The sequence below is a fragment of the Aptenodytes patagonicus genome, chromosome W (genome assembly GCF_965638725.1).
Source record: "Aptenodytes patagonicus chromosome W, bAptPat1.pri.cur, whole genome shotgun sequence".
Classification (NCBI taxonomy): Eukaryota; Metazoa; Chordata; class Aves; order Sphenisciformes; family Spheniscidae; genus Aptenodytes; species Aptenodytes patagonicus.
The window spans coordinates 4,781,475-4,806,689 of NC_134981.1; the positions used below are offsets into that span (position 1 = coordinate 4,781,475).

A 25,215-nucleotide genomic window follows, 5' to 3' on the forward strand; every position below is an offset into this window, starting at 1 on the left:
GGAAAAAAAAAATCTGTTTTCTAAAATATGTTTTCATGGGTTATGAGCTCAAGGTATTCCTTCGCCTGTCTAAAAATGTCTCATAGGCAAGGAAATAATCTCTGCTCTAAGAAACTGTCTCTCACTGACTGCAGGACGTGAATGAGACACCTTCCACCTCTGAGAGCTGGGATTAAGACCGTGCGTCTTTGCTGAGATCCTTCAACAGCCCATCCTCATGAGCTGCACGCAGGGAGACAGCGGCTGCGGGAGACCCAACATGGACTGCTACGAGAGCAGCCATGAAACTGATGGGAATGAGGAAGAAATGAGGTGTGAAAGATATCCGTAGCAGAGGCTTTTTGCAAAACATCTGGCACTGGCTTGCACCTCCCTCAAGATCCTTGCTTGGATGGGCCCTTGGCCCAATCCGGCACGTTAATTCCCACATTCCCAGAGCATTTACAGGCATCACAGCAAAACTTTTGGCTCTTAAACTAGGGAGAGAGGCAGCTCAGAGGTGAAGGATGAGACTCAAGTGAGGCTATTAGAGATGCCTCTTTGCTGAGGATCAGCCCCAGGATAAGACACCTACCCTTTTACGCAGTCTTTTGAACACCTCATCTTCCAAAGAACTCCTCTTTTTTTTTTTTTTTTTTAAATCCAGGAACAACAGCACCAAGAGACACTGAGTGTCATCCCAAGACACAGGCCAGATGTGCCTATGATGCTTTCTTCACCCAGATCCCTTCTGCTCACATCTCCCTTCTGCCAGCAGGCAGGGCCAGTCCACCACAGCAGCTCAGGGAGCCCCGAGCTCTTTCTGTTCACGTCCGTATGGAAACGGGAGATGCACAAAGAAAGCCAGATGCCAGCAAAAGAAACGGGAGAGGACCTAACAGAAATGAATGGTTTGCAAAACTGTGCATAAGTAATTACACACAGCATCTCTTAAATACAAACTAATCCTCCGTAGCGCCCCTCTGAGAGAGGCAGCGGGTAACAAATGTGTGTGCTACCAGCAGCAGAACTTCTTAAGGTGATAATTTCTCATGCTGTCAGATAACAGCATGATTCGGCTACCCTATTAATTAAAACCAGAGGAGGTGGGATCAGACCCACTGTTCCCCAACGATGGAGCAGCAAACCCAGACCCATGAGCCGTCAATGTACACCATCTCCCGGTACCGCAGGTTATATTTGCTGCCGTTGGTTTGGCCCCAATTCACCATAGCCCACCGACAGGTAAAGGCTGAGTCATGAAATGGGGATCCTGTGCTGCCCTGGCTCATTGCTCAAGCTGAGCCACACTGCAATCATGGGGAGATGCCTCCTAACTACTGCGTTTGCTGGGTACTTGCAGAGCGACTCATGGTGAATTGCTCAACCTCTAACGGCCATGGGTCCTCCCAATGGAAAACAGCTACAGCAAGTCACGGGTGAGCCATTTTACACCTCCAGGTCTTCACAGCACCTGAAGACAAGGTGCTAGAGCAGGTTAAAGTGCTAATCCCTCTGCACACCCAAACACAGCAGCCTGTGCCACCAGGCAGCAGTTTAGTTGTCTTTCAGACAAAACTGGCTTAGGAAGGACACAAGACAATGAAGCTTAGTGATATTCCCCCACATTTACTGGGACAAATTTTGTAGCACATAAGTAAAGCAGAAAAAGCCAGTCTCTCATCCTCGGCATCTTTCTCGTCTCTTGATGCCTGGTGCAACCTTAGACAAGGATTTCCAGCCTTTTGCTGTACCTTGGAAGACCACAGTCTGATTTAGTGAAACATCTGCAGGACCTTCGATGCCAGAGCCGTGATGAACTAGAGAGCACAGGGTGGGCAGATCATCTTGTCAGAGCTTTTGACTTGAATTTTTCCTCCCACACCAAGACAGTCCTTGCGAGGAACTTGGTCATACATTTCCCTGCAGTCCAGAAAGTGCAAACTATATCTCTGATATCTGGGCAGGAAGGCATGCAGGGCCCGTGCAGAGCCAACATAACCTAAACTAAAAGCCTAACCCATTTTGTTTTGGAACAGAGAGTTAATTCGCCTTATTTTTAGGCACTAGTCAATTAAAACAAGCAATTTTTAGTATTTTTTCTGGTACCTACTGGTGCAATGATGCATTTCACTCCATAGGAAAAATACTATCAAGATGTGACCAAGAGCATATGATTAAATAAAACCCATCAATTTCTCTTAACATAATTCACTATCTTATGCTGTAATTGTTCACTCCCTACAACTAATCCAATTGCTGATGAGGATTTTGATGGCAAAGCAAAGACTTTGGGGAGTACTTCAGCAAATCTATGCTTATTAGCAGTCATTAAATCATACAGCTGGCATAACTGAACCAGCTTGCACAACAAAGAGCCAGTCCTTGCCGAGCATGGTACTGGTGGACCCCAGAAAGCCCTGGCAAACAAATTACAGTGCTCAACAGCACATTTCATCTCTGAGTTACCTATTTTCAAGTTTACCCTCTTCTGTTCATCATATCTAGCCGCAAGGGGCCTTGGTGGAGACTGCTTTCCAAGTCCACGTGTTGATCTTGCATGCACAAGGTAAATCCAGTGTCACCCTGCTGACACCAGCTGAGCAGTCTTACTCCAGGTAACTCACCATGACCAACAGCAGAATCTGGCTCGCAGGCGCTCACCCCTATTCAAAGTAATGGAGGATCTCACGTTAGCAGTGTCTATTAATGATTACTCCACTAGCACATCTTCCTTCTCTTTCCCAAGCCGCAGTTTGGTCCTAGATCACATTTGCATTGGAACCGACAAGCATTGCCCGTAAAATCCTTCAAGAAAATTTGATTCATGGATTTAATCTGCTTTTTGCCTGGACAGTAATGTCTGCCACAGCGGAGAGCAATCCATGACTAAAAGCCAGTCCAGATACCCCACTCCAGCTTTTGTTTTTACTCCCCAGAATAAGGGCAGGGCTGACATTTTCATTAGCTAAGCTTTGAGGGCATTCCTGCAGCAAAGACAATGAGGTTGGAAACTGTGCCTATCAAGCTCCAGAGCCACTAATTGCATCCTCCATGAGCCACGTTCCCCACTGCCTGCCCCAGTGGTGGCTGCAGGAAGGCAATGTTGCTCCGGGATTGGCAAGGCAGAGACCCTCTCCTCACTCAACAAGCTCCAGAATTTTGGTCCTCATCCTACAGTAGGATTATCCTTCTCCGCTGGGATACTTTGATTTTGCAGGAAGAGGGGTCAGCCAGATCTTGGATGGTTTTTTATGGCCTACCCCAAAGGCACCTAACAGGTTCAGCAGCTTCAGTGGCCTCTGCTGCAAACACTTGTCTCCTCCAAATGAAGAGGGAGGGGGAAGCCCAGTGTCCTTGCTGCAGAGGCAATGCAGTCCTCACCAGCCCTGAGAGTCTTTTGACCTGAGACCAACCTGGAAACACATGTCCCCATGTCCAGCCTGTTGGTCCAGCCATGAGGTCAGGAGGGTCCACCCCGCTGCGTGAGGCTCATTGACGTGCTCCTCCTGGTGGCATGAGTAGCCCCAGCTGCTTATATCTGGAGCCATGGAGGACTGATTTCTCTGGGCTTACTGTCAGGCTGCCCACCAGCCAGAAATCCTTCTTTCCTTGTCCTGTTGCGTCTTCCTTTCATTTAAACGCTGTTGCTGTGGCAGATGATGACAGGTCAGAGCAACATCAGATCAGCAGCTCTGAGATGAGCAATGCGTCACTTCTGTGTCAGCAAAGTAGACAACTTAATCCAGTTTTGTGTAGTCTCCCATTAACTGGTTGAGGCCAAATATCATTGAGATCAGAGACTTCTGTCTCAATGCAAGCATCTAAACTGAGTTATTTCTTAGCAGAGCAGGGGGGTATTTCCGCCCCTTCTTTGCCTTTCCTCTCCCTCTCCATATTAGTTCCTCATGCTCTTCTGTTGACCATACGCATTTGCAAGGTCTGCTGTCTTTCTCAGCCTGCCCACCCACCCACCCAAGCTCCCAGCTTGGACAACCCTTGTTGCCTTACACCCCTCTGGCCTCAGCTAAGCCACAAAGGCAGCTAATGTCTGAGCCCAGCTAATCCAGGTCTAAAAAGTGCCCTGCAAAAGTCTAAAGGTTTGCATTAGCACATGGAGGCAAAGATGGGATCCGGTGGAGACATGAATCAGGTCTTGGGCAAGCCAGGCTATCTGTGGGGTGGGAAAGAGGAGCTACATGGTCCTCTCACATGCCTGAGGCCAAGCCTGGCCCAGAAGAAGCTACGGCATGGCATGATGGTGTAGGACCATGTGGCCACGGGTACCCCATCCACCTTGTGCCTTAGCACCAGCAACACTTCCCTGCCTTGCGTGATGCTCTGATAGCTGCTGCATCCACTCCCCCTTGGCTTCTTCCGTCATGTCCCGAAGCCAAGGTCAGCACCAGGGATCAAGGGGTAGGGAATCGGCACTTCATTAATTCCTGCAGCTGCCAGAACACGAGTGCAGATCAGCAGCTGCCCCAGTCAGTCTGGCTCACCTCTGCTACCGTGACAGATGCTGCGGCTTTGCACCGTGATGCTGAGGACCCACCATGGAGCTGGGTCTGCTGTATTCCCCACAGCTACGCAGCTTGGCAATGCTGTGGCCCCATCTCCCTACCTGCACCGTGAAGATGATCTTCAGCTAAAAAGCCTGCGGGGAACATCACTTAACAGCTATTTACGAAGCACCCAAAACGCTTAGCTGGAAGGTGGCATTACATGCTGCAGTCTCAAACCGAGGAGGTAAAAATTCGGTTTTAGAAAGCCAACAGATGATGCAGGCACGTGGATAGCTGAACCTGTTTGGCTGCTCACCGCCATGCCGTTTCCACCCTTCACTCACACAGGCTCCGAACGTGGCAGAAACCCGCGGGGAAACTCATCACGTCCTCCTTGCCGCCGCTTTCTCACTTCCATGTTTTTTTCTTTTTTTTTTTTACCTCAGTTCTACAGTTGTATTTATTGTTTCTATATGTTATCAGAAGCAGCCTGGACTTTTTTTCATTAAAAGAAATGTTCCCAATTCCTTTGCACCTCCAGGTGAACCCCGTAAATCACAAGTTCATATATTTTTGCAGGTTGGTATGTGACGTCGAGTCACAGAAATTTACTGGTCTGATACTGGGTATTTCTGTCACCAGGGATTCTCCTTTAGCATCAGTCAGGATTTGACTATGCATATGCACATGTAAATTTATCCATCCACCAATATTTCCCCCAGAAAGGTTCAAGGGATCCGTGTGCTCATTAAGCACTGACCCATCTCAGAGATGCAAAGCCCCTGGGTAAACCCTGCAGAGAGACAGGGGATGCTACAGGCTTTATGAAAAGAAAAACCCAGAAAGCAGAACAATTTATTTCCGCCTCCTTTCCTTGTGGCAGCAATATTTTTGAAGTGATCGGGCTACTGGTAAGGGACACAGGATCAAGCCCAGGGCTGGTGCTGGGGATAGGTATCTCGAGCAGACAGCTGCAGCCCAGGGAGCGCAGCCGCCTTCGAAAGGAAAACAAAATCTGTCTTATGCTGTTAAGCCGCCTGCGATGCATGTGAATTTTTCCCCTGGGTAAGGCAACCTGGCCGGCTTGTTGAGGCATTCACGGTCCGTGTGCGAGTGTATAGGGGCTGGAGGGGGGTGGGAAGGGAGGCTGAGGCTATTTATACATCTTGATCCCATCGCGGCGGAGAGGGAGATGGCAGCTCCTGGAGAGCCCTGGCTTCACTCACTGACAGATTTTGCAGCCACGGAAGATCTGCCCGTTGCAATCGGCTGAGCTGGGGGCCGGAGCCATGCCATCTCGGCCATTTCGCAGTGATTAGAGCCCCCACAACCCCTCCTCTTGCCCTGGGATGACAGATAAACCCCATAAACCAGATCCATCCACGGTGCCTCTCCGAGAACCAGGCTCTGCAGAGAGCCCACCAGGCTTTTAATAGCCCAGGAGCCTGCAGCTTGTTTCCTTGGACATGCATTAAAATTCCCCTTGGAGACAGGAACGCAGTGGGAAGTTAGCATCTATCCCGACGGTACAGAGAGAGTAAAGGCTAACATTGTGGGAGCAGCTCCAGCTTCAGGTGGCACACCAAGAAGGACTGCATTTACACACAAGCTACTAATTGCCTGGTGCTGTCAGCCACGTGTCAACCCTTTGCAAATGATTTGTGGATATACTCTTATTAAACGAGTTAAATTGACTTACTAATAGAAAATGAGGGGTGACGATGCACCTGGAAAATAAAAAATTAAAAAAATAACCCCCCAGACCAAATCTACGGTATATTCAGCCGCATAAAAATTTAGCAGTCTTGCACAGAGGGAGATATCATGCCGCCTCATTCCCGTTACAGGATAGCAAAGTGCAGGGTGAGGAGATCGGGGCAGGGAGCATGGAAGAGGAGGAGGAAAGAATTTGGGAAATATGTATCAGATGGGAAGGAATCTGTATCACTTTCAGCACCTTCGCCAACAGCTTTCTCATTTCATTTAGCAAATGGCAAGAACTGTGCCAAAAATAATAGGCAGCCAGCTCAAATCCAGCCCAAGGTACAGCCTGCCGTCCCACATGGCTAGTACCATGCAGTGGGTAGCAGACCCCAGCACCAGCCCGTGGCTGGGTAAGGAGCAGCCCCGGCACACGTTAACGATGGATAAAGAGCATTTTCATTTGTCATATTTGCTCGGCCAGGCTGTGCAGCGCCAGGGACCGAGTCAGGATGGAGCCTTTGTGGTAGGCAAAGGGCTGGTCTGTGGTGGTTGGCGGAGCATGGTTGGGTCTTAGGTGGAAACATGAGGTTTTGGAGGTTTATCATCTTCCTGCTCAGTCTTACACGTTTGATGGAAAAGGGCTGCAAAGGGGAATGGGGCTGAGATGGGTTCCCCCATCGCTGTTTAATGGTTTGATGGTCACTGCCACCCAACAGCCTTTGTTGAACCCCACCTCTATGGACCTCTGTGCAGGCACAGCAAAACACAGCTCAGTTCGTCCCGAAAAACACATAAACACAGACCTCAGAGACTGCAGATTGCCCCTGCAGTCCCCACTGTATGATCCCCATTCAACATCCTTCGCCCTAACGGAGCCTCTCATTAATTGCTGAGTGACATGAGCTGGCGTGGCTGGAGCACAGGCTCGTACACACACCCGTGGTCCCTAACGCCGAGCAGAGCATCTCCTCTCCTGCACACCACGGGGTGAAACCACGTGCAGCCCTGATGCACCCAAAAAAAGCTGAGGTGGGATTCCTTCCAGAGCCTAGGCACAGCATTCAACAACAACAACAAAAACCCCTTACAACTGGCAATAACCAGCGTTTATCAGCATATTTACATCAGGGCTGAAGCGATGCTGAGCAGTGGGGATGGGGAGCAGTGACAGCTAGTGATGGGATATGGCTGGGCAGCCTGGACCCATCACAGGAGAGAGACGGCTGTTTATACAGAGCTGGCTGAGGGTTTTTTCCCTGCAACCCTTTTCCACTAGCTTCAGGAGGGAAAAAAAAGGTTTTGTTGAAGATGATGTTTCACAGGAACGTGTTGAATTCAGCAATATTTTCCGAGGAGGAAGGAGAAACACTTCGGCCGCGTTGCTACACTTAAATCCGTCTTTTTGCTTTTGTACTTCGCACTATGTTTTAATTATAGCTTTATTCTCATGTACGGCATTCAAGGGTGTATTTATGATTTTCAGATCGGCACACACACACAAAAAAAAGCCAAACCGTGCTGAAAGAAAACGTTTTCTGAGATTTAAAGGTCCCAGTTTCACTCCTCCCCTCCCAGGCTCTCGTGTGCCTGGAGGGATGGGTGGCCCCAGCAGCCTGGCATGATGTTTCCCACCCAGCCCAGCTCTTCCTCCCCAAACCACCCCATTTCTCATGGTTTTGGGCCCAGCTCTGTGCGTGTGCCAGGAAAGGGCACTGGAGGAAAGCCAGCTTTGGGGGTGTTGCAAAACCCCTCTGTGACTTTTTCCGTTTCTGTTCGGTCTGAAGGCGTCAGAAAGGATGGAGAATGAACGGCCGACAGGAATCACTCGCCCTCAAATCCTTCACTAAAAGCAGGGGTTGCATCTCAGGTCTCACCAACATTTTTGGGCTGCTCAGCCATTTGCAGGGCTTACGCCTGAGCGAAACCCCTGCGCTGCCGAGGGCAGAGAGGGTTTGGCCAGTACCTGAACTTCAAGGCAATTATTGAGGCTTTGGCCATCGGCCAGGCACCCTGATTTGGTCACCTGTCCCTTCTCCCCCACCATCATCCCAGCCAGCTCCTATGTGTAACCTAAGCCCATTTTACGTGCCGTATGGTGGGGAAGGCAAACAAAATCGGAGAGTTTCCCAGTTTATTGGCAGGCGCCTAGGCTTGACAGCTCTTCTCCAGGCTTTGGACTGTTAGCCCAATTAAAAAAAGAAGTTGAAAAGGAAGTTGGAGGGGTCCAGGGGCCCCTTGGTCAAAGGGGGCAAGAGCCCTCATCTTTTTGTGGTTATACATTACTAGCAGGGTGTTATATCCATGTGAATTAGTCCCCAACCTGGAAATGGGAAAATTAACCAGGGGAAGGAATTAATCCTCAATTTAAAAATAAAAAATTAAAATGACGTGACAGCAGTCTATTATTTGGCTCTGCCTGCAGAGAGCAATGGGGAAGCACTTGGAGCGAACCCTATCCCTGCCCTTGGGAATGTAAAAACGTGCTGACTTGTGCACGCAGGAGCCTTCGACTTTGACGGGCAGCGATATGCTGCAGCCAGTTGTTTGGAAAGGGAAATTCAATACTTGGGTTTCCAATGTTTCCTTGCTTTCACAGTGTCCAAAGCCCTCCCCAGGCATTTGGAAGTGCTCAACACCTGCCTTAAAACACTCTTAACTGCTCCTAATGACCGGCCGGGGGGGGGCTTGCAGCAGCTCCCTCCTACCAGTAATGATATGCAGGACATCCAGAAACAGGCAAAAAGCCAAAACCGTGGGGGAAAAACCCCAGCTAGACATTGCAAGGACCTGGAAGGATCTCGAGTGTTGTTCTGCATTGCTTTTGGAGCCTCTTAATTCTGTGACAGCCCAAACCAAAACCCTCCACCCAAATGCTGCCAGACCTGGTGGGTCTGAAATCCAAATGCAACTTTAACCCTCCTCCAGAGAAGGCATTAATGGGAAGAGCCAATGCTCTCAGCTGCCTCTTGTCCCTTTTTTAAGCAAAAGGCTTCGTGATCCCACCTGGTCTCGAACCTGCATCTGCTCAGCATCAACCCGCAGCAGCTCAGACAGGAGCCAAGTCCTTCAGTACAGCCGTACCCCGCGGGCACTCAGGAACCAGGGCTTATCCACAGTCCCGGCACAGCCCAGGGGATGGGACTGCTCTGCCCCGCAAGGCTGTGGGGATGCAGCGACAGCACCCCAATTCTGTGCCGGCCCCAATATCCCTTCCCTCCTCGGCAGCTTTTGGGTGAGGGCCAGCGGCCTTTGTGCCAGCCCTCTCCTCTCTGCATAACTTGTTTCCCCTATCCATAGGGATTTCCAGCTAAGATTTCCATCCTGCTCTCCCCTTACCATCAAAGAGGAGAGAGGTGCTTTTTGGGGCACGGTTTGCGTGACCTGCTTTAAACCTCCCTGCCAGGGAGAGATCAGAGCAGCATTTGAAACCTGTCCTGAAAACACGGAGCAGGCTGTTTTGTGGGGGGGTTACTTGCATCTATCCCACCCGTCTCCATTTTGCATGCATTGATTTTCCCCCCCGCCCCATTTCAAATGGGGCTGTAATCACCAGCTGGGTTGTCCTGCTTGATTTATTTATTTGCAGCTTAAGCCTGGAGGTGGGAGATCCCACCCAACACATCTGCACAGCTCCAGAGCGAGTAGCAGTGATGGGGCGGGGACGGGTGGAGTGTTTCACCATTTCTGGGAACAGCACATCAGGTTAGATGTCATAGGTTTTTGCAGTCGTAGAATCATTTAGGTTGGAAAAGACCTTTAAGATCATTGAGTCCAACCATAAACAGTCCAGCCTTTCTTCATTGCTGGCTCTCTGGCAAATCAGCCCAAAAGCCAGAACTTTTTGACAGCAGAGCACAGCTCCGAGTTTTGTTTCTCCTAGCATCTGCAGAAATGTGCCACCAAAAACAGCTGCCTGACTTCATGGAGAGAGTGCAGCCCTGGGGAGCAGCAAGAAGTCAGTCTGGCTATTAAAGAGAGGGAGGTGGCAAGTGCTGGGTGTGTCGTTAGTGCCACTGTTAATGCTGAGGGCTAACAGAGTTCGTAGCAGTGAGAGGCGAGGATGAGAGTCAGGACATGGGACATCCGCTTGCAAAGGGATCGGTTGATCCCATGTTGCAGCTCACCTTCTGGATTTCATCCTAAGCCTTGCAGAGACATGCCAGATGCTGTGCATAGCATTTGCCAGGCTACATGAGACCCTCAGTGGGGCCAGGAGGGCAACACTGCCCCATGTGGGGCACCTACCACCCAGGGAATCCAATATACTGGACAGTGCCTCCCGATTTTTATAGACTGCTCAAAAACCACACCAAAAAATGCCTCTCCTCACCCCACAAGGCAGAAGTCAGGAGCCATTCAGCAGCTGGCACTTCTTCCAAGCGACAATATACAGAAGACAGGAACGTCTTACAAATGCTAGGGTACAAAAAATGAAGATTATGTCTTAAGAGAGAGAAGAAACGCTCCTGGTAGATGGGTCCATGGGATGCAGCGAATGCAACAAGGTTAGCAAGTCCCCCCTAAAACACTATAAGGTCCTATCCTGAGCCCATGGGCTCACCACCTGGTCCAAGAGCAGCCCTCAGCATGGGGGCTCGGACCTGTGGAGCTCCTGCAAGTTCCCAGTCCCCACTGGACCTCTTCATTTAATTAACCTAAAGGACTTTGGAGGTTAAACCATCACTGTGCACTGGTTGGAGGTGCTGTGCACCTGTTTGCACTCCCAGCGCCACGGCAGCAGCCAGGGCCGTAGTCCATCCCAAGGACAAAGGCTGAAGAGAAGCCGCATGAGATGCGGTGGGTGCCAGCAGCGAGCTGGCACAGGTCAGGGCAGCTCAGCGGCTCTTTACGCTGAACTGACTTGAACTCAGGTCTGGGAAAACCCCAGCTACCGCAAGTTCTGATGCGCCATGTCCTGGCAATTCCCCTTTTATGCTCCATGAATAAGAAGTCTGTAGCTAAAAGTCAAACATCTTGGAAGCCTGTTCCCTATTAAACTTAATATCCCAAACTTTATAGGTATGTGTCACTCCAGGAGAGAGAGAGCTGTGTTTAAAGTACAAATAAAACATCAGTTTCTCGATACGGAAATAGCTCTTACTTTACATTTCTGCATGAGGTCCTGGCATGAGTTAGTGCTGCTAAGCCCTGCTGTTATAACATATAAGGGAAAACTCTACTCAGACAGCAAGAAATATGTATTTTATAGGGCTAAATGTAAAGTCATCCATCTAAGAAAAACCATACAGGTCCTATTTGCAGGTGGCAGGCTATTCGAGGGAAAGTGATTTTTGGTAATCAGCAAACCACGAGCTCCCAGAGCCCCAGCAGCACCTGAAGGCACAAGTGTTTGCTATATAAAAAGCAGGGGGTGGGGTCACTTGGGAGCAATAAGTCCCTTATATTGATGCCAAAGCCAGGAAGGAGGCTTGGAGAGGAGCCCAAGGGTGCCATGCACGCACCCTGGAGGGAGGCACTGCAGGAGACCTGGGCCTCCACATCAGAAAGAGCGAAGATGAAACCGTGGTTGAGCACAGCCTGAAATGGTACCTTGCACTGGTTGGGCAGGATGAGGCTCATCAGCCTGGTAATGAGCCTGACAAAACCCATCGACCAAGACTGACCTGCAGCCAACGCAGGCCAGGCTGAAACACCGGGCACCACATACCCGCAGCCGAAATCCCCTCCTCAGCACCAGGGCTGATAAAGCCCAGGCTGGATGGTTTCCTAAAGGACGTCCCCTCACTTGGGCAAGAATTAATTTTGGGATGTGGGATGGAGAAGGTGACAACAGCTGTCCCTTCCGGCATGAAAATCCACCCGCTTGTGGGTATTTTCCCCTCCCACTGAAGTCAGAGGAGGCTGATTGCAAGGGACTCGCTTTTCCACCACAGTGTGAATAGGAAATCAGGTTCCTGCTTATTCCATCAAGAATATCCCGCAGGGCTGCAAGTGGCCCGGCAGCAACCAGGCAGGATGCTGCAGGTATGGCTCTACATCACAGGCAGCATCTCATTTCCCTGCAACCAGCTTCTGAAATAGCTCAACAAGCATCTGGCATCCCTGAGAGAGTTAAGACTAAGTCAATGTTTCCATCATCAACCTCACTTTCGAGGGGCTCGTAACTCTCGACGTTTGTGCTCTCGTGAGGCCAAAACTTGGCACAGAAGCACACGGCCCAGATGCAGTTTTATTTGGTAATAAATAGCTTAAATCTCATAAGCCTTTTTTTTTTTTTTTGGCTTAAACATGTAAAATGGGAAAAGAAAAATGTGTGGGATTTTTTTTCCTACCTTCCGATAATTTTGGAAAAGCAGCTTATACTGAATAATGGCAGGTTTTTTTTCAGATACACACAGTCCACAATGTTGTTTCTCAAACATCTTGCCTTTTTAATATCCGCTCTTTAACAGGATCAACGTCCTTCGCCCAGCGCAGCGCCAGCATTGCAGCCCGAGATTTCCGGGGGTGGCTCGCAACCCTGGATTATTCAATCTTTGGCACATTAAGCCTGATGTTCAGGAAGAGCTAGAACACGGCAAAATTCCCCAAGCCCTTTAATCAATGTCGGTAACGTTTCGAGGATGGATTGCTGTTTTAATTGCGCCTCTGTGACATCCCACTTCTCTAGAGTTCAGGCAGTTATTGCAGCCCAGCAATAACCAGCCCCTGGGTGAGCATTGGTTTTTGTCAGCTCTCCGCTGGGATCTAGCGCTTTCAGATTTACCCCAAACACAGAGTTTGCTCTATCGAGCACTCTTTGGCCAGCTACTTTTCAGTGGCCAAAAGCCAAGGAGACGCCCCAAGCCCTCAGCCCGAGGGCTTGGCCGCCCTTCAAAAGTCCACCTCAGCTGGAGCAGAAAGATATAGCAGTGGTTTTGCTCATACGGTCAGCTCCAGACATCGGAGGCTCCCCGGTGGGACGCTGGGCTACTGTCCAGCTGGTGCTGTTATCCGAATGCTTCGTTATCTGCAGGACTGGGATTTTTTGCAGAAGGCAGCGGGGGGCTGCCGGGTATGGGAACGTTGCACTGATATGGGGAGCTGGGCTGACGACGGGTCAGGGTCGCGCAGCGTGGCCTGAGGAGGACTCTGCAGATGTTACTTTAGGAAACTGTCCTTTCCTTGGGGTGGGGATCCACCCGTCATCCCTGCTGAGCCACACCCCCATTGGTTGGGAGGGTGGATTGAAGGCAACCCTACAGGGTCGGAAATTTTCCCCCAAAACAGCCTCCCACCAAATTCTCCATCTCAACACCGGGCTTGCAACCCAACAGCATGCACAGAGCCTCTCCACACGCTTGTCCCACATCTCAGCCTCCTCAGACCCCAGCAGACCCAGTGAAGAATTGCTTGCAAGAGAGGTACGGGGAATTTGCTGGCTGGAAGCAAGGCAGGAGGCTCATGCTGCAGAGCCCACCCCTTGTCCCAGAAGGTCCCAGCCTGCCGCCAGCCCTGCGTACGCGCAGTCTCCAGAAAGAATGGGATAGCCCACATATGGTATGGATTTACAGGATCCAGGTGACTCACCGAATGAGGGAGTGGTGAATCGGAAGAAAAACTCCTAAATATACAGGTACACTTCGGGCCATCTGTCCTTGAGCAACACAAGCCACGTTATAGAGCACGTAGGAGATGTCGCAGCAAGAAGTCACTCATGTGAAACTACTCTGACATGGCATAGAAATTGCACTCAAGGAAGAAGCATCCTCCTGCTGCAATGAGGCCATTGCAGGAATTTTTCAGTGGATAAATTGTCCAAAGCTGCCTCCAACCACAGTAAGTTCTTCCCAGCTCTCTTTCACATAAGACATAATCCAGCTCCCGCAGTTGGGTCTCTGGAGAAAACACCGGGCATGGTCCACAGTTGGGAAGCATTCGCTTAACATCAGCCTCCCACCAAATTCTCCATCTCAACACCGGGCTTGCAACCCAACAGCATGCACAGAGCCTCCCCACACGCTTGTCCCACATCTCAGCCTCCCCAAATCCCAGCAGACCCAGCGAAGAATTACTTGCAAGAGAGGTACGGGGAATTTGCTGGTTGTGTCTGCTGCAAACCCACACACACTGGCTTCAATCTGTCTGCAGGAAAGACGGCAGTGGTGGATCTGCACTCCCTGTGCTTGCCATCAATGAATGGCACTTTTTTTTTCATTTAGATTTAAGGGCAATAGGGTACCAGTAATTAAACTAGTTTAAAAAAGCAAACCCAGCTACCTCAAACGGAAAGCTGTTGCAGAGCCAAAAGATTAATCCGTGTGAATATTAAAGACCCAGAAACTACCAACAAATCCAGAATGAACCAAGCCAGGTGACGAGGGAGGCCCACGCGCAAACCTGCAACCCCTGGTTTCATGTCTTCTCCAGCTGCCATGGGCGGAATGAGGGGCTTGAGCAGATGAGGAGTTTGCAGGGGAGGAGGAGAGGGACCCCGGCAGCAAAGTCTGCTCTCTCCTTCGAGCAAAACACAACCTCCAGCAGTCTGCTCCCCATCAAATTAGTTCAGGCAAAGCTAAACTGAGCATCACGGGGTGGGAAACTGGGCTGGGTCCAGAGTCCTCACACAGCATCAACCCCTTGGTTGGACATGATGGGGACCTCGTGGGATGGAAAGCATCAGGGACCTGGGGGAGCTGCTGGGAGAAGAAAGTGCTTTTCAGCAGGGGACAAGCCAAATCAGGCGGCCTTAAGACAGCCGAAGGGAGGGTTACCAAGGCAGTGGCAGTCAAGTTTATCTCCCTTCACAGTTTTCTTTCAAAGAATTGCCTCCTCTCATCACACGCAGGAGCAAACTGCCCAGCTGGGACCCGAGTTGACCTCCCATTATGATTTTTACCATTCCTGACAGTGTTTTTGCCGAGCCTGCTCAGACAGAAACCTCGGAAACCTACACGCTGCCATTCAGCATAACCAGCAAGCACAGCAGGTATGGGGAGGCTACGCAGCCCTCAGCCCCCCTGGGCCAGCAAACCCCCTTGCAGATGTCCATTAGCAGCACCAGGTTGTCACCTTGTCTTGTTTTCCAAAGCCAGCCTTGCTCTTGAGAAAGAAAACTGGCATCCAGAGGGAATTCAGCTCCCTGGGCTTCGGGTGCTGCCCTTAGCAGAGACAACAAAACAAAGAAGAGGTTTTCGGTTGCAGAATAACCTGTAAATTGTTGTTTATAGAGCTGGTTAAGTACCCCATAAATACAAATACTGTCAATGACTGGAGTCAGGTGAGCTGTCAGCTCTAGGGAGGAAAGGGGGATGCTGTGGCAGGGAAAGCCCCACAGCTTTGTGCACACCAGGCACTTTTTAACTTAACTGATGCATCCACCCACATGTTTTCAGGATCAGTCACTGCCTGCCACATATGAGGTGAGATTTCTTTCATGCCAATGGGTTATTTTATGTTTGCAAGGTGTCTCCTATGGGCTTTTAGTGGTTTTAATGAGTGTGAGGTTCAGCTGCTCCTCAAACTCCTGCTCTTGGACCTCTGGAGGTTGTGGGAGACCCAGTGTCAGACAGCAGAAATTGGTCTAGGGAGAATTACTGAACCCAGTTAGACCAGCCATCCATGCCAGCACAAGAGCCAAGGAGTTTGCCAGTTAAATAGCACAATACTATTAGGAGAAGGTTGGTGGCCTTGGGGAGAAGCCTGCAGCCTTGAGCTCTTTCCACAAGAGTCTAATCCCCTGGTTAAACTTTGACTCTGCTTTTCCCAGATGAAATTCGTGTCCAGTACAGTTCCCGCCCAGGCAACTTTTATGCCAGATGAAGCCTTTGAAAGACCAGATTTTCAGACAAATACAGGATGTGGAGATGTACCTAATGGACATCTAGAAATGGCCAAGCAGATGCAACCACACAGCAGGCCATAGCCTGAGAGGTCTGACCATTCCCACCTCGTTGGGGGCCTAAATGAGCAGTTAATCAATCTCAGACTGGCTCAAGCTGTCCTCCACCCCCAGAAACTCACCTTTCAAAATGGTTGTCCACCCACTGAGACCATCCCCAGGACAGGAGGCTGGCAGATGGACAACACTTGTTTCACAGCTGCTGATTAAAGTGGGATGAGGATGCTTGGCAAAACACCAAATTAATTAGCGCTCGCCACATGATCTACAAGTCCCTTTTGGCTTTAAAAAAAAAAAAATTCTAAGAATTTTCCAAATTCATTTTCGCATACCTCACCGGCCTGACATTTTCCCTTGAATTTGCTGTTCCTGAAGTTGCATCTCTCTTTCATAGGGGGCTTGTGCCATTTTTAGACGCCGTGAGTTTGAATGTGCAGCAGAAGGAACTTGGAGCCTTTATAGCTCTTGGCCTTTTGGAGAGGATGGACTAATCTTTGGCTGATATTTAGCAGAGACTTGCAGTGCCGCACACGACCTCCTGCTTGATATTGTTATGACCTTTCAGCTTCATTTGTGAGACCATCTGAAATTTGTTTGATTTCGGTTCCTCTGCAGGGCCTTCAAGCAGACTTCGTGCCGTGGTGAATCACGGCACACCCAGATTAGCTGTTTCTGTACTTAAGCGGCACGGAGGGACACTTACCCAGCGCAGCGAGAACCAGGCTGGTTAGTGCACCCTGTTTTACAGAGGCGATGGGAGCTGGGCAGAGGACAAAGCTGTCCTGGCCAGCAGAAGTGGTGGATGGCGGACCCAGGACCAGACCCTCTCCTCCGCGTATCTCCCATGAGAAGGTGTTTGTACAACCTTCTGGCTTCAGGGACTGAAGCCACTTTCTCCCCTACGACCAGCCAAGGTCTCCTACATCACCCCATGCTTGCAGGGCATTTACAGATACCACCCCACCCAGGGCTCCCATGCCGGTTAGTGGGTTTCCATTGCTAGCAAGATGAACCAGAGAAGAACAACAGGGCTGAGTTTCTACCAGTAGCAGCATAGAGACCCTTTTTTTGCCTTACATGAACCATTTTTCCCAGCAGCAGGTGGTTTTCTGCCCTGCAAACCATGGACACACATGACCAAGAGCAGGAAGACTCATCCCAGAGGGCACTGGGTCAGCCCCAGGGAGGTGGGCAGCAGATTTACAGACCGTAAGATAGCTCAGCTTTGTCTATGTATATCACTCCTGCGTCTTAGGGAGTGGAGACCTTTCCTTCCCAAAGGATGACAGAGCACCTTTTACAGCGTCATGGCCCTAGACGTTCAGGAAGCATTTAGGAAATTGTAATTTGATCTTTTAGCTGTGCGGCACCGCACCGGCCCAGAGCTTCCTCCTGGCTCCGGAGGGACATCTTCATCTGCTCCAGACTGAAGAGGGACTACGCTTTTCCCTGCCAAACAGCTGGGATGGTGGGCTCATTCCCCAATTTTACTTTTTCCTGCAAGAGCCCCATGCTGGGAACCCCCTGCTTGTACCTCGCCTGCCTGCCCTGCTGCACCAAGGGGCAAGTGAGGCTCTTGGGGAGAGGGGAATGGGCAATAAACCTGGTTGATGGCCCCAGCCCGGACACCTACTCATACCTTTTATCTTTGGCACTCGCAGGGCAGGAACTGGCCAATGCTCAGTCCCAGGCAGAGCCCAAAGCCCTGAGCCGCAGGCAGAGGTTTGTACTTCTTCCTACAGTCTCGAAAATCCTGTGGGATGGGAGGAAAACAGCCCCCACCCGGTCCAGCTTGTGACCCAGCTGCACAGATGTTCTCAACCTGCTGCCTGCACCTCCCACCAGAGCAAGGACTGCAACTGAGCACCAGGGATGGGGAGTGACCACGTCTGCTCTGGGCAACCAGCTGGATTTTTAGCAGGCGACCATCCCCGAGGCCAGATGGGGACCGTAGGGAGCCCAATTGCTGCAGGTAACACACCTGCAAGGAGGGACCCCATGGCGCAATGGGTGCACCAGGAGAGACCCCATGGATGAGGGTCTCAGGGATACAGGGCCTGTGCATCTCAGTGAAGCAAAGGAGACCGGGAGGGTGATGGTGATGGCTATGGAGCTGGAGATGCACCCGTCTGAGTGGGGCCAGGAACATCTCAAAATATCCCACCAGCCCAGGGCAAATAGACTGTACCATGCTCCTCCCCACGGCACACGAGACACTACCAGGAACCCATGCAGTTGCAAAGTGGAAAAAAATATTCTTTTTTTAGTTCCACGTGTGACCTCTAGGCCCCAAGGATTTTTACTAATTACTAAATTTAATTTATTTTCCTTCCTTCTCGTGGCTAAGGCTTTGCATCGCTGGGCCTGTATTGTTTCCATTACAGCCCGCTGGTGTCCAGAGAAACTTCAAATTAAATATCAGTCACACACTAAGGTCAGGCAGCTCAATTCCATTAACAGGCAGCGAGACTCAGCCTCCCTGTAATGAATGCTGCCCACGCCTCTTAATGATACCGGCAGAGGAACCGGGCAGCACCAGCACAGAGTGATTGGCACCCCGCTGACACCAGGGACCACAAAATTGATTTTAAAAGTCCATTCATCTTCTACAAATCATGGCTTAAGTTTTTCTGACCTGTGACAAATCTGCACGAGCTTCAGTTGAAAGACAGAGCCAAGAAGAAGGAAAAAAAAAAAAAGAAAGAAAAAAATCCACAAAAAATCCCAAAAGCAAGAAACAGATTTCAGCAGGGTTTTTCTGTCTCCGTTTCCAGCCCTCACCCCCAGCCATGAATTTCTACCCCTCACTTTATGAGCAAGATTAAAGGTTTTCCACCCTGTGCTGCCTGCCACAGAGACGGTACGGAGGATTTAAAGATGTTACAAGAGCCTCCCTGTTGCTGGACCCAGGGGCATTGGATCTGGATAAGTTCACCCCAGTCTGTTGGGTCTACCGCTCCTTCTGCTTTTCACAGCCCAACAGCCACCAACACCGGGCCCCCCCCTTGGTCTCTGTGCCCAGCTGGGAAGCAGCTTTGAGGAGCTGGTGGTCAACACAGCAGGAAAGCGAGCAATGCAGGTGCCCACCCCGTCATCTGCCCGTACCCTCCTGGCATGGCCCCACGGCTGGTGGCCCACTTCACCTGCAGTTTCTCTCCCTGCTTCTACAACAAAGTGGTATAGCTACTGTCGCTCATGGGCAAAGGAGGACCTACCACTAAAAAAACATCAGAAAACACTTTTCCTACTCTTTAGCACAATTAACCCAAGTCCGAGGGTCCAGCCAGCTCATGTCTGTACCAGACCAGGACAAGCCTCAACATCTTATACAGCCTTAATTTATCAAAGTCCCATTTGGGGTAGCAAGGTGAGGATGTTCTCCACCAAGTAACACAAGAACATGGAGAAGCAGCTGATTTGGCCTGAAGTCAGGAGTTGCTCTGCTGAAGCAAGATGACAATTTTAGTCGTGTGTGACTACCCAAGGTCTAACAAGCTGTGTGCCCAGCACCACTGTTTCAGAGACATTTTGGAAGTGTAATTGGGGTGGGGGAGAAGAGGAGGTGGGGAAGGGGGTGAAATTGGACTTTAAGGTACTACCACAGTATAAGGAGTCCGGGTTTCAGGCTGTCACGTCGTTATTGCTGAGGTATTTGGGAATTTTATAATAGCTCTTTTACTCTGTAAAATTCATCCTTCCTAAAGGAAAACATTTATTCCGCTCAAGTACAAATAAGAGTTAAATACAGGCAGATCAGTTTAATAGTATAGGTATGCCTATTAAAGTGACTGTAAAACTAACATCAAGGCATTTCACATTAATTCCCTCCCAGTGACTCCAGATCTGATTTACTTCAACAAATCCCCTGCTATTGAGAAGTGGCCACAAGTCTCCATGGCCTCGTATCTGCTGGCATTGCAAAAAGTTGCTGTCGGACTCAAAAAGTCAAGATCTATCAGCTACGTGGGGAAAGCAAACCTATTGATCAGAGCAGCTAGATAAGGAAGTCGTACAGTTAGTGTCAGCAGCCAGGTTTTCCCCCAGGTCATTATTTTTAAGCAGATTTCATAGAGGAGATGGGGCCTGAGTCACTCTTCCCACTACGGCAGTGGGCGACCTTGGGAAAATGCCTCCCCCTGGATTAAAACAAAATAATGTTAAAACCATTCTTAAAAAAATATATAGATATATATGACACTAAGAAAGAATTGAGGTTTTTATTTTTCATCCAAAAATCTCAGTGTTGTCAGCTTTCTGTTTAATTTCTAAATCTATTTCCTGAGGAAAGCAGAGACATCTGACCAAGTTCTCATGGCTAAATACAATTCTTCAGACATCTCCTGTAACACATTTCCTCAACAGTGACCACAGAAAGGAGGATGAAAACCAGAAATGCACTTTTCCCCATCCACATTTACATTTTCTCAGGAATTTTACCTACAAAGGAGCAGAGTCATCCGCATTTTCCTTGTTCCCTGAATTTTATACCTAGTGGCCTGCGAGATGGGCACTGGTGCATCGTACAGATGGAGAAATGAAGGTGGGAGACCAAAAGCACTTACTCAACCTTAGGGAAGGCCAGAGGGTCTGAGTGGGGATCTGTGCCCGCTGCCCACCCGGACCCACCCGCGTTGTTTGGGCAAGCAGGAGCATGTCCAGCACGTTGGGGAGAGCCGGTTTCTGCCCCGGGTGTTGGACACAGCCCAGCTGCTTGGCCTTGGACCAGACCCATGGTGGTTTGGGATCTTCCCCATGCAGATGTGGCCATGGAAGTGGATCTCCCTGCCCATGGAAAGTCCCCTTGTTTGGAGGGGACGACCCCGGTGCAGAATGGACAGAAAGTGTCCAACATTGAATTTTATGGCAAGGGAGAGCACATCTGCACCCCTACCCACGCCACCTGATTGCCCATCCAGCCCTGGGAGCAGGTGTACCCCCAGGGACTGCTGACCAGAGAGCGGGCACCTCCAAGGTGCTGTCATCTCCATCCTTGAATATGTCCCAGATTGGCTGGGCAGGACCCTGAGACACTCAATGACTGTGAAGGTAGCCCTGCCCTGAGCAGGAGGCTTGGCTGGAGACCTCCGGAGGTCCCTTCCCAGCTGAATTATTCTGCAACTCTATCAGCCAGTGGAAGATGTTCTTAAAAAGGAAAAAAAAAGAGCATCTTCTGGGGCAGCTGGGTATGCACCTCCACGTTACAGCTCTGAAAGCACCAACAACGTGGAAAAGTCTCCTCTACCCTTGCAAGGGGTGTGCTTGTAAATGCACACACATGCACAGAGTGGTGCAGCGCTCAGCACTTCTGCATCACGAGGAGCGCAGACCTCACACAAAGACTGGAATGAAAATAATCCTAGATGTGCATTTTCCATTTATATTGTCAGTTCACAGCGTAACTGAACCTTTAGAGGAAGCAGAAAAAGATTACAAGATTTTTCACAGCGCTAACTGCTGAATCCAGGAGAAGACTTCTGCCTGGGTTGAAATAATACAGCATGAATAACACTAGCCCACATAATGTCCGTTGGTCGGTGGTTCTGGCAGATATCAAGTAGAAGAGATAAAAGCAGCAATTACAAAGGTGTATTTCAGATTCAACCCAGCTCTGGGGAAAAAAAAACCAACAACATCTCTTCAAGCCACAAAATCTGTTGACTCCTCAGAGCTCCCAGTTACAAACAAAAAGGAATTAAAGTTGGGATCTGAACTTCTCAGTGATGTTAACTAAAGTCTGGTGCCTCTAGAACACCAGCCGAGCTGCACGCTGCTTTCCTAAAATTTCTCTCATGTATTTGAGAAACATAGGCTACAAAGCATCTAATCCTGTTCCTCCATTCAGAAGAAGCATCTTGACCAAGCAAATCAAACCGAGCCCCATTAGGAGGTGCTGGCTGGCTCAGAAGTTGTCCAAGATTTGGCAGATCTGCAAACATCTAGCCCCAAAGAGATGTCTGGAGGCAGTCCCCAAGCCCTGAATACCCTCGCACAGAAAGCTGGATGGGTTAATCTTGATTTCTGACATTTTACAGTGGGACCATTCTTATTTTTTAGAGAAACAACAAAAGCTGTACGGATGGCAGACTTCCTCCTGGGACCCCTGGGTTCAGGTCATTTACTTTTCTGCTTTAATGGAGTACATGGATTTCTGCTCCCTGTGTTTCGGGGTAGCAGCACAGCAGTGTAAAGCCCCACTAGCATTATCCTGCTTGCAGTTTTAAATGCAGAGGTGCCCTGGTATTACAGGTGCAGCTTGGGCAGATTGCCACACTCCTGAATGCCCCTTTTTCTTGATGGCAAGTGGCGGCTCATTCAACCAAAGTGCCCAGCCCTTCAGAGAAGCTCGGCTTGCTTGACAAAGGTCTCCTTTTCTCTTAATATTGTGGAAACCAGTCAATGGCCACCACCAACCCCTGCCCAGCTTGGATGCGGTGGAGACTCACAGTTCTTCTAACCATTACCAAGCCGCACTGATGAGCATCCCCAGCCCGCGGTGTGGGATCTCTCTCTTCCTTGACTTTCTGGTCCATCACCTGCTGCCCTGAGACCCTCCCAGGCTTCCTGCTCTGTGTTGCCTTCCCTCCTCCACCATCACCCAGCACTTCCACACCAGAACTCATCCAAAACCTCTCCCACAGATGCAAATTTGCCAGGAATTTTAAGCCCTGCTCTTTGGAGATAGCGGGACACCGGAGGTGAAAGCCACCTTTCTCACCATGGAAGGTGGTATGCACGTGGACACACAGAGAAAGCAACTCCTACAGCTTAAGGACTGCACCACAGCCAACCCCAAACCCCAGGAGATGTGGGGAGCAGACCACTCATGGCAGGCATCGATAAGAACAAAGCACCTTTTCATTGGCTTTTTGGTGTCTGAACTTTGGCAAACACTTTGCATTTTCATGTTACTGTTGTGTTCTGGGTTTTTATCCCTTCTTTCTACTTTTTTTTTTTTAAAATCACAAAGTCTCATTATATTTGTTGGCGCTCTCAAAGCTCCAGCTCCCTGGCGTGATGCGAAAGTGCGTGTGTCACGGCATCGCTAGAAACGGACTTGTTCTTTATGCTGGGGAAAAAAAAAAAAAAGCAGCCAGGAGCTGGGTCTATTCATGGGCTGGAGCATTTCGGCTCAGGGGGCAGAGTGCCAACTCTGCACACGCACTCGCTCCGTTAAACTTACCTCCATTAGGCTGCTTTCAAAGAGGACTCCCCCAAGTCCTCCGCAGAGGTGGCAGCTCCAAGTGGGGTTAGTTGTTGGGTGCTCTGACACATCCCTCCTCCCCTGCACCATCTGCCTGCCCGGCCCTGGCTTGCAGGAGGGTCCCAGCACCTCTTTGATGCCCTTTGGCTCTCGCGCTGGCCTGGACGTCACCTCCCCACAAGGGATGCTGCCAGTGAGCCAGGTTTCTGCAAAGCATGTCCATCCCCCCGTTTCCCATTTGAATTGCAGGACATTGGGAAGGGGCCCTTACTGCCTCTCCATTCCCATCGTAAGGCCAGAAAGCTGTGACCAGTTGTGCCGGTGCACCAAAAACGGGAGGTGGGGGGAGAGGAGAGGTACCAGCGTTCCCTGTTCAACGCGACGAAAGAGCAGCAGCACTTTTGCACAGGTGTTTTCTGCAAAGCATCCATCAAAGCCACCCCCCCTCTGAAAGCAATATTTTCTAGAAGCGAAGCCGGATGGGGGATGTGTACCTAGAGCCCACTCGGCACCACACCGTGATGCTCCTTTCCCCCAGCCAAATGACCGATGTGACCATGCTTTAAAGCTAGTACTCCGGTTAGGAGATAGACTTCCCTATCACTGCGTTCCCAACGCCGGTTATTACAGCATCAATCACAGCCATCTCCCGATGTAGCGGCCAGAGGACAGCACTTGTTCTTCAGCCTCCTCATCCGTTCAGCCCCTGGAGGTCCCAAGGAGGTCCTCCATCTTCTGGACACACTGTCCCACTGACAGCAGTGCCTTACCCTCCCCTCCACCAACACACACCAGACCAGCGTGCTTGAGCATCTCAAGTGTTTCCAGCAGGTTTGAGCCCTGGAGCCAGCACCAGCCCTGAGGAAGACTTTGGTGCCTGGGGAATGAATGCAAGGAAGGAGCAATTCAGAAAAAAAAAACCATCACAGCCACGGGGGAAAACATGGCAGATATTTAAAAACATGGTGGGAAAAGAGAGAGGTAAAGGTGAAGAAATCAAGTGAAGGTAACACCAACAGCAGTGCTGGCCAGGAGGACTTCTCATCTGGCATATAACCAGCCTCGTAATGCATTTGCTGAAGAGCAGCAAATGTTGTGTCTCTGCAGAGAGCCAGAGGATGGGTCTAAGCCTGGGTCTGCCAGCATCGAGGTCAGCCCAGGCTGATAAGACTTCCTCTCACTGCTTAGTTTCTAACAGAAAAAGGTCCAATGAGAGATGCTGGGCTGTGGACAAGGAATCCTAGGACAAGGACAGGGCTTCAACACAGCTGGTCCCACATGGTCTGGATGAATGCACGAGCCAGTGTAACATATCCCCAAAAACTGCTATGAGCTTCCTGGATGCTGCTGAGGTCTGGCCTTTGATTTTATTAATGGGGCTCAAAATTGCTTGTTACAAGAAGAACAGAGCCACACTGGACACCTAACAAACATACTTCGGCTTCCCTAACAGCACCCCAACTCCTTTCAGGAGGAACTGCTTTCTGTCCAAGGGATGGGGGGGATTTACATTGCCTCCCTTCCCCTTGGTCCACATCCTATTTTTCTAAGCTTGTAACTGCCTCCTGGTAATATTTTCCTTCCCCAGGACCCCCCTGCACCCTATAGAAGAAGCACCTGGACGGCATCATGTGCCATCTGGATCTGGCAATACAGGACTCTCCTTGCAGATGACCCAGGGCAAGACGATACGTCCTTATCTCCAGGGTACTTCTATGGACTCCTTTGGCAAAACACCCAGGATTTCCACCGGCAAGTTTGTAATCACACGTGCCAGACAGATTTTCCTACTCAGATCAAACAAGGCCACGGAGGAGGTATTATTTGTTCCTGCAGGCTGAAGTAAGTCAGGTGGATGAGCCCAGTGAGGAGCAAAGCAGTGGTTGCACATCCCGTTCGAGACCTCAGCTCTCATTTTCATTTTGGAAACCGCCTCTGGTCCTCGCAAGCCTGGATATCCACCCTCGTTGCCAATAGAGGTGAGA

The 25,215-nt window shown here is 50.1% G+C and overlaps 1 protein-coding gene across 1 annotated transcript in view; it reads right to left on the reverse strand.

Annotated features, from left to right (window-relative positions):
• Positions 1 to 25,215, reverse strand: part of LOC143171930 (E3 ubiquitin-protein ligase ARK2C) — a 47,409-nt gene that overhangs the window by 12,037 nt on the left and 10,157 nt on the right. The window lies entirely within an intron of this gene.